Raw genomic sequence first — 8,937 nt, 5'->3', positions numbered from 1 at the left:
TATATATATATATGTGTGTGTGTGTGTGTGTGTGTGTGTGTGTGTGTGTGTGTGTGTTTCGAGTTTGGAATATATATATTTACCCTACCTTCATGGGGGAGAAAATGTTTTATGGTATTCTTTTTTCACAATGTCATCTTATTAAAGGTCTTTGCTAAGAACTGATTGTGTGGGGGCAGCTAGGTGACACAGTGGATTGAGAACCAAGGGATGGGAGGTCCTGGGTTCAAATTTGACCTCAGACACTTCTTAGTTATGTGATCCTGGGCAAGTCACTTAACACTTGCCTTGCTCTAACCACTCTTCTGCTCTGGAACCAACACATAGTATCAATTCTAAGATAGAAGCTAAGAGTTTTTGTTTTTATTTTGAAAAACTAATGATGTCTATTGCCTGATTGTTAATGAGAATTACTCTGGTGGGGAGCTGGGTAGGTATGTGATCTAGGAGTAGTTATCCACTGAGTTATACCTAGAATCCAAGATAACAACACTCTCTGGTATCCAGTTTATGTGTGAGCAAATGAGGGGCTTTAGATCATCCAAAAGAGAATTCTATACTATTGCACAATTTCCTTTCTGTTGCAAGTGTATCCTACCCAGGTCCATAGGAAAGAAACTTTCTTAAATTCCCTGCATCAAAAGTTTGTGAAAAATTTATTTATAAAATTCAAAGTGTTACTGAAATAGGAATTGTTATTAGTAGTGATTAAAATGAAATTCTCCTACTGTTGCTTTTCTGCATTCATGTGTTATATATGTACTGCAAATTTGTAGATCTAAATCTATAGACAATGATAGAGGACTTGATGGACACAAGGAAAACTGTCTTATATTTGAAACATTCCACCTATACTATAATATCCCAAACAAGTGACACAAAATGTGAAATCTCTCAGAGGGGAGTTTTAAATCCATCCTCATTCTATCTAGCTTTAAATCCATTATTATCTCTCTTACATAGAATTAAGGATGGCTTCTATGTGAAAAAGTTGGACCCAAAACATCTAGTTGATTGCTCAATATCCATGTATTGAAAACCAGATTTGTAAATGATCTTAGCAAAAAGTCATCCAACCGGTGTAGAGACCAATTTTTTCATTCTATGGTCAACATGACTTGTTTGTGAGAACATTTCCAGGACAGTAAAGTTCTCCGGGACATTTTGGTGTCTACAATCGTATGGGTATAAATGGACAGAAATTCCTAGACCACATGGAGGAGGTGGTTATGATGACAACCTAAGACCAAGCTGTCACCACCAGAAATTGCAGGAATCTCTTTTGTGACCAGATTCACCTATCAATGCATATCATGCAAAGAAATAGTAGAAAGCTTGTGGTACCTCACCATAGGCTGTAAAAAATTTAGTATATAGCAAATAATGAGCAAGACATGACCTTGCGACTAGAGTTATACATTACAACCTAGCTGTCTTTCATGGACTGACACTAAAAATCCCGGTTCTATAAATTCAGATCCTCAAAAATATCCTAAGGAAATCAACTGCACTCAAACTGGAGTATTATATTAGATTGTCTACAATCACCTAGAAATAAATTGATCCATAAAAATGTAAGAATAATGTTTTTAATAGATTTAATATCAAATACTCATTATCTCCAAACTACATAGAAGCTTTCAAAATATAATGATTCAGCAGAGAAGGTCAAAATCATGTGGAAACATGATGAGGTACACATGATTCCTGATATCCTCTCTGCTGTTGGGGTGGTGTTGAGGAATTTTTCAGCAATCCTACAGAGAATTAGCTCATATTGTAATATTTTTATTGAAATACAAAAGCTAGTTTTTTATGAACTTCCCCACTAGTCCAAAGAACGTTGAACACAATGTGATAATAGCAGGATGGCAACTTGGCCCAGGGCCATTTCTATCTTGAACCCCTATAGAACTATATGAGAATGAGATATTAAAAACATTAGTAATACTTAGCAAGGAAATGGTAGAAGAGACTACTGTGTATCGCAGCAGTTTGCAGAAATTTAGCACTTACTGAATACACAGATAGAAATTATCATGTCTAGAATTATTCACAAGTAACATGATATTCTTCAGAAACAAAGTCAGCAAAACTCCATACTATAAATTCACACCCCAAAATATTGTTGAGAATTTGACAGATAAACCATCCTATATCATAAACAAAACTATCATTCACAATTACCCAGACATAACATTGACCCAGTATAATTTAAGAACACGATTTCTTAAAATAGATGTTACTATATTGAACATACATAAATGCCAAATTACATGGAATGAAAGGGTTATAAAGCATGGAGACATAGCAGAAGAAATCAATACCATGTGGGAACAGAACATTGTCTCCTTTATCTTGTTGGCTGCTGGAGTGAAGTGAGAAATGTTGATCCTGTTAAAGACATTTTGAAATCTAGAAAGCATCGGCATTTGTGAATATCAGAGGCATCCTTTGTATCACATCCCTGTTTGGCAACACATGTTTGAAATATGTAGCAGGTAGCATAAATAATGTAAAAATAATCAGTGACACATTATACGTGTGTAATTAATGAGTTACCATAATGCAATATATGTCATTTTATTATACTATTATATACATGAGTAATATTGTACATGAAAGGCATGGATGCTGTAGGTAAGTTATATATATATGTATACACACATGTATATTTTGTGTGTATTCACACACATGCACACACACAAACTTGGGAGCCCTCTTAAAATGTTGGCTTTGGAGGAATTATTTACTCCTCACTTGAGCACTACAGTTCTCCAGAGGGCCAGAGTATACTGAAGCTACTGATTAGATGTTTCAAATCTATATCACGGAAGGATTATGAGTTTAGGGTACAATTTCTTGGGGGAAATAATGGAGTCAAATAAAAGGAATGGACCTGGTAGGACTTGAAGAGATGACTGTCATGGGAGTCTTTTTGAATGGAGGCTTTGGAAGGATTTTTCTACCCTACCTTATAGTCCTCTAATCAAAGGGTTAGACACTCCTAATTTCACTAATGAAGTGTGTAGGTATGACTCCCCATGTGCAACTGCTCTGTCTCTGACTCTGTCTCTGTCTCTGTCTCTGTCTCTGCCTCTGACTCTGTCTCTGTCTCTGACTCTGTCTCTGTCTCTCTCTCCCTTCTTTCTTTCTTCCTTCCATTCCTTCCTCTCTTTCCTTCTCCTCCTTCTCCTCCTCCTCTTCCTCTTGCTTCTTCCTGTCATGATTACTTTATACATTTGAAGAAAACATATGAGTCAGGTTTACCTTATTTAATTACAGTATCAGTAGTTCCTTATCATACTTTAAAAAATCCAATTCAAGAGGCATAATTAATTTGTGATGTGACAACAAGGCTAATTACAGTCATCTGAATGCAATTTGCTTTTTGTGGGCTCACCTCCGTTCTCAACCCCAAATACACAAACACATACCACACACATTTCAGAATCCTTCTCTTCCCTCTGGGATTTGTTTAGGTATCACTTTCTCTTTGAAACCTCCCAGGATCCCCCTCACCTGAAAGTCAGCTATCTAACTAGTAAACTCTCTTTCCCCTCTACCAAATCCCATCTTGGATTATAGTTCTCAGGATGCATGGTTCTCCCTGACCCAGATATAAAATTTAAGTTCCTTATGTTTGAGGGGGGCTAGGAATTATGTTCTTTTAAAGTCTTTCTATGTCCAGCTAATGTAGTACCTTATATGTAGTAGGGCTAATAATATTGTTTATAGGATGGAATTGAACTAGATTATATTGGAATGAAGTGGAATGAATGAAACTGGATTCAAATGAATTGGACTAGATTTGACTGAACCAATTGGACTGGTTTGCACAAGTCTAGGCCATTTTGAATTGGATTGGACTGGTCTGCAAAAGATTGAACTAGAATATACTAGTCTACTTTGTTGATAGAGACAATTCGAAGTAAATGTTGATATAAATATGTCAGCATAGGGACTTATGCCTCATGAGTACACTTAGGACTATTTATCCCTCTAATTGCATTATTGAAATATATAGTAAAGAAAAGACTATTTTAAGAAGTCTTCAAGACTACTTATTTCATCATACATACACACATGTGTGTAAACATATATTTGTATGGACACATAGGTACACATACATACATTTTATGAATATCATTCATGCATTATATGCAATATGTTACACATTTGTAATGACACAACGCTATTTCATATGTCAACTATTACACACATAGTTTAATTGGATACTGTTTGTGCTATATATTACAAGTTATATATTCAAAATATGTTACATATTAATGAATACACACAATGTGTATCATATAAATTATTGCTATATAAGGTATATCATACAAGATATGTTATGCATCTGTTATATATAAACATTGTTTATGTATAAATAACACAACCTGTATATGCATGAGTTTAGCCCAGTTCAGTTCAGTCCAGCCCAGTCTAATCCAAGCTAGTCTGCTCCAATGTAGTCTAGTCCAGTCTGGTTCAATTCAATTCAATTCAGTCCAGTCCAATTCATATTAAGTCCAAATGAGATTAGGTTCAATATAGTTCAATTTAATTCAATTCAGTTCAATCAAATTTAATCTGATGCAATCTGGTTCAATACATTCTAGGCAATCTAGTCCACTCCGGTCTAGCCCAGGACAGTCCAATCAGTATTAATACAAATGACCCCAGGCAAATTCAATTCAGGCCCAATCAATAAATAGATATTTACCTATTAACTCACATGTAAAGGCATTGTGTCAGCTGGACAAGTTTTTTAAAATAAAGATATAATCCCTAAAATTTTTTATAACAAATTTTTCAGAAAAGGTCTAATTTCCCACATCTATAGAGAATTAAGTCAAATTTATAAGAATATAAGCCATTCCCCAATTGACAAATGGTCAAAGGATATGAATAAACAATTTTACAATGAAGAAATCAAAGCTATTAATAATCATTTGAAAAAAATGTTCCAAATCACTCTTGATTACAGAAATGCAAACTATAATAACACTGATGTACCACTTTATACCTATCAGATTGGCCAATATGACAGTAAAGGAAAGTGATAAACATTGGGTGGGATATGGCAAAATTGGGACACTAATGCATTGTTAGTGGAGTTGTGAACTGATCTAATCATTCTGGAAGGTGATTTGAAACTATGCCAACAGGGCTATAAAATTGTGCATATCCTTTGAGCCTGTAATACCATTGCTGTGTTTGTATTCCAAAGAGATCATAAAAATGGGAAAAGAACCTACTTGTATGAATATATTTATAGTAGTTCTTTTTTGGTTGGGAAAGAATTGGAAATTGAGGGGATGTCCATCAATTGGGGAATGACTGAACAAACTGTGGTGCATATTGGTGATGGAGTACTATTGTGCTATAAGAAATGATATGCAAGATGACTTCAGAGAAAGATCTGCAGGAACTGATGGAGAGTGAAATAAGCAGAGCTGGGAGAATATTATATATAGTAACAGCAATATTGTATAATGATGAACTGTGAAAACTTGTCTATTCTCAGAAATGTAATGATCTGGGACAATTCTGAAAGACTTATGATGGGAAATTCTATCCATCTCTAGAGAAAGAACTATTGGAGTTGGATTGATGCAGATCAAACCATAATGTATTTCACAACAGTGTATTTATAGTTTTTGTTTTGAGGTTTTGGTCTTCTATAAGTATGCTCTTATAACAGTGATCAATATAGAAGTATGTTTTGCATGATAAAAAATTAATTTAAAAAAGACACAATCCCTGATCTCAAGTTCACATTTTATGCCCAAGGATAGTAGGAGTATGACATGAATCCTAAGAAGTATAAACCAAGATCAGATTTAATGAACTATCCTAATGGCTTGTTAGGACATTTGAATAAAGAGAGGACTTTTAGCTGAGAGGATCTAATCCCATATATATTTATAGATAAGTCAGAATTAGTACTCATATCTTATTAGTACCCTAAGCACTGTCAGCCTTTCTGACTGTAGTGCTGGAATGTATAGTAAAGTACTCCTTCTAAAGTCTTAATTTTTAAGAAGACTTCCAGGACCCTCAATTCATCTAATATATTACTTACATATATCACCATGCATTAAATGTAGTATACTGTGTAGGGCACATACGTTACATATAATATACATCCATGTATATGTATTACTAAATGTAAATACAAAATACATTTTAACTTTTGTACTTATCAGCAGCGCATCTGATATACTCTAGTCCATTGACTGGATATTTGGAAGTTGGAGGAAAAAAGTCTTTCCAAAGAGTCCATTTAAAGGGGTCTCAGAGGATAAGTACTATGAACACATAAGAGAAGGGAAAGGCTAAAGCACTTAAGTAGCACTTACTATGGACCAGGACTCTCTGCTAAGCACTTTACAAATATTATCTCCTTTGAACTTCATAATATATAAAAGAAACAAGTCTTTTGGTGGTATGGTGGAAGGCACATTCAAGTCAAGAGCAGCGGGTATACATTCAAATCTAAACTTTGCCACCAATTATCTATTAAATTCATATCAGATGAATTCCTTCTCCACACTGGTTTTCCGGGAGTCTTTCCTGTTAATGTCTGGGGATCCTTCCAATGTTGCCATGATATGCTCCTGGTTTTCTTCAGTTTTTCACAACTGCGTGCTGTCTCGTCAGTCTTTCTATAATTGGATTTCATATGCATCTAATGATGTTTAACTCCATGAGGCTGCTTACAGTTTGGTTCCTTTCATAATATACACAACTGATTTTGAGTAAACATTCAGTGATTGGTGCTCAATTTTCCATCAAGATCCATTTTCGAACTAACCTCCGCTAAGAAGTCAACAATGACTAAACCCGTTACAGTGTTTTTGTATGCTTTATACAACATCAAGTTGGTTTAAAAAATGTTATTTATTTTCAGCTAGCTGGCATTTATGTCTTTGTCCACTAGCTGGCATTTGCTTCTTTGCCCAGACTATTATAAGACCCTTGAGGGACTGTGAAATTAAGAGGTTTCAAGCTGGAAGCAACCTTAGTGTAACCTTGGAAGCAGTACTAACCTTATTATTGGAAGCAACCAACCTCTTCATTTTACAGGGGAGGAGTCTCAAGTCTAGGGGAGGGAAATGACTTGACCAAGACCATTCAAGTTGTAAATTGGAAAGTAGCTTCTCATCAGATTTTTCATTTATTGCCCTTTTGACTGTATCATGGGAATTCACTGCCTTTTTATTCTCTCATGCCTCCTAGTGTACCTAATGCATGATATATTACAATACAATACACATGAGCTATCAATGTGGAATGCCTTTTTCAAACATGGCCCTTTCTCCCAAACCTTTTTTTTTCTGTCTCTTCATGGGTGTCTCTAAAATGTCTCTCTAGACTGTTAGTGTTTTCTTCAGAATTCTTGGTATAGGATTTGGGACTAGAAATTTAGGGATAGAAGTTTTTCTCATGTACATCCAGTCTGACAGAATCTGACCTGAGCACATTCACGACTGACTTGAATTTACTGAATTACTCTTTATAATTTTTATGTTCTAAAATATTTCATCAGAAAACCTAGCTCAGCCTTCCCTTCCCTATTTTCAGTTGAGCAAGCTATCATCATGTTTGCTTAACTACATAATTTCTAGAATTAGTATTCTCTATCTACTTTACTAAAAAAAGAAAAGTCTAAGTATCAATGTAAAATGGGAACTTTTGAGATTCTTTCTTTTTCTAAGATGTCCATGACAGATTGTAAGGAGGAAAGGCTAGAAGTACAGAGACCAGTTAAGTTGTTTAGCTAGAAAGATGTACAAAAGAGCATGATCTGAATTTGTATATTAAGCCACCAGAGCCCGTTTCTTCATTATAATAAGAGAAAAATCACAAAATTCATATTGATGCATATGAATCAAAAGAAAAAATATCAAGAAAAATAATGAAAAAAGTGGGAATGTGGAAGGCCTAGCAGATTCTCCTGTTTTGTATATTTGTTATTATGTATATCTATGCTAATTGATCACTTTCAAATGTCATCCCTATTTTCTTGCCCTAAATGGATCCTATATCTCTTTTCTTTCCAAAGGTTGTTGTCTTTTGACTTTTAGTCATGTCCACCTCTTTGAAGCCCTTTTAGAGGGTTTTCTTGGTAAAGATACTAAAGCGATTTGCCATTTCCTTCTCTAGCTCGTTTTAGAGATGAGGAAACCTAGGCAAGCAGACAAGTGACTTGCCCATGGTCATACAGCTAGGAAGTATATGAGGCCAGATTTTAACTTCTCTTTCTGACTCTAGACCTGATGCTCTATCCACTGAACCACTTCATTGCCTAATTCTTTGCCAAGGATGGGATCACTTAATTCTGACTGTTTGACCAAGGAAATGACTCTATCAGTTCTTTGAAGGCAACCTTAATATAAAGAATATACCTCTCCCCATCATCAATATCAGCAACAAATATTTAATAAGCACTATACTATAATAAGTGTGGATACTTAAGAAATACAAATAATAAAGACATTTCAAATAATGAAAACATGGTCCCTGCCCTCAGAGATCTTATATTCTAATGGGAGAGAAAATATATAAATAACCATGTACTTATATACAGGATAGATGAGGCAGTTAGGTAGCACAGTGAATAGAGTTCTAGGCCTGGAATCAGGGAAGTCCTTGGTTCAAATCTGGCCTCAGACACTTCTTAGCTGTGTGATATTAGGCAAGTCACTCAATCTTGATTGCCTAGCCCTTGCCACTCTTCTGTCTTAGAACTGATACGAAGAAAGTAAAGGTTTAAAAAAATGAGGTATAATATGAGAGGGAAGACACATCCAGTACATGTTTATATATGTGAGTGTTTACTTGTTTGTGTGTGGAGAGAGAGAGAGAGAGAGAGAGAGAGAGAGAGAGAGAGAGAGAGAGAGAGAGAGAGAGAGAGAATGAGAACTGGAA

The sequence above is a fragment of the Gracilinanus agilis genome, chromosome 2 (genome assembly GCF_016433145.1).
Source record: "Gracilinanus agilis isolate LMUSP501 chromosome 2, AgileGrace, whole genome shotgun sequence".
NCBI classification, from domain to species: Eukaryota; Metazoa; Chordata; class Mammalia; order Didelphimorphia; family Didelphidae; genus Gracilinanus; species Gracilinanus agilis.
This window is presented reverse-complemented; position numbering follows the sequence as displayed.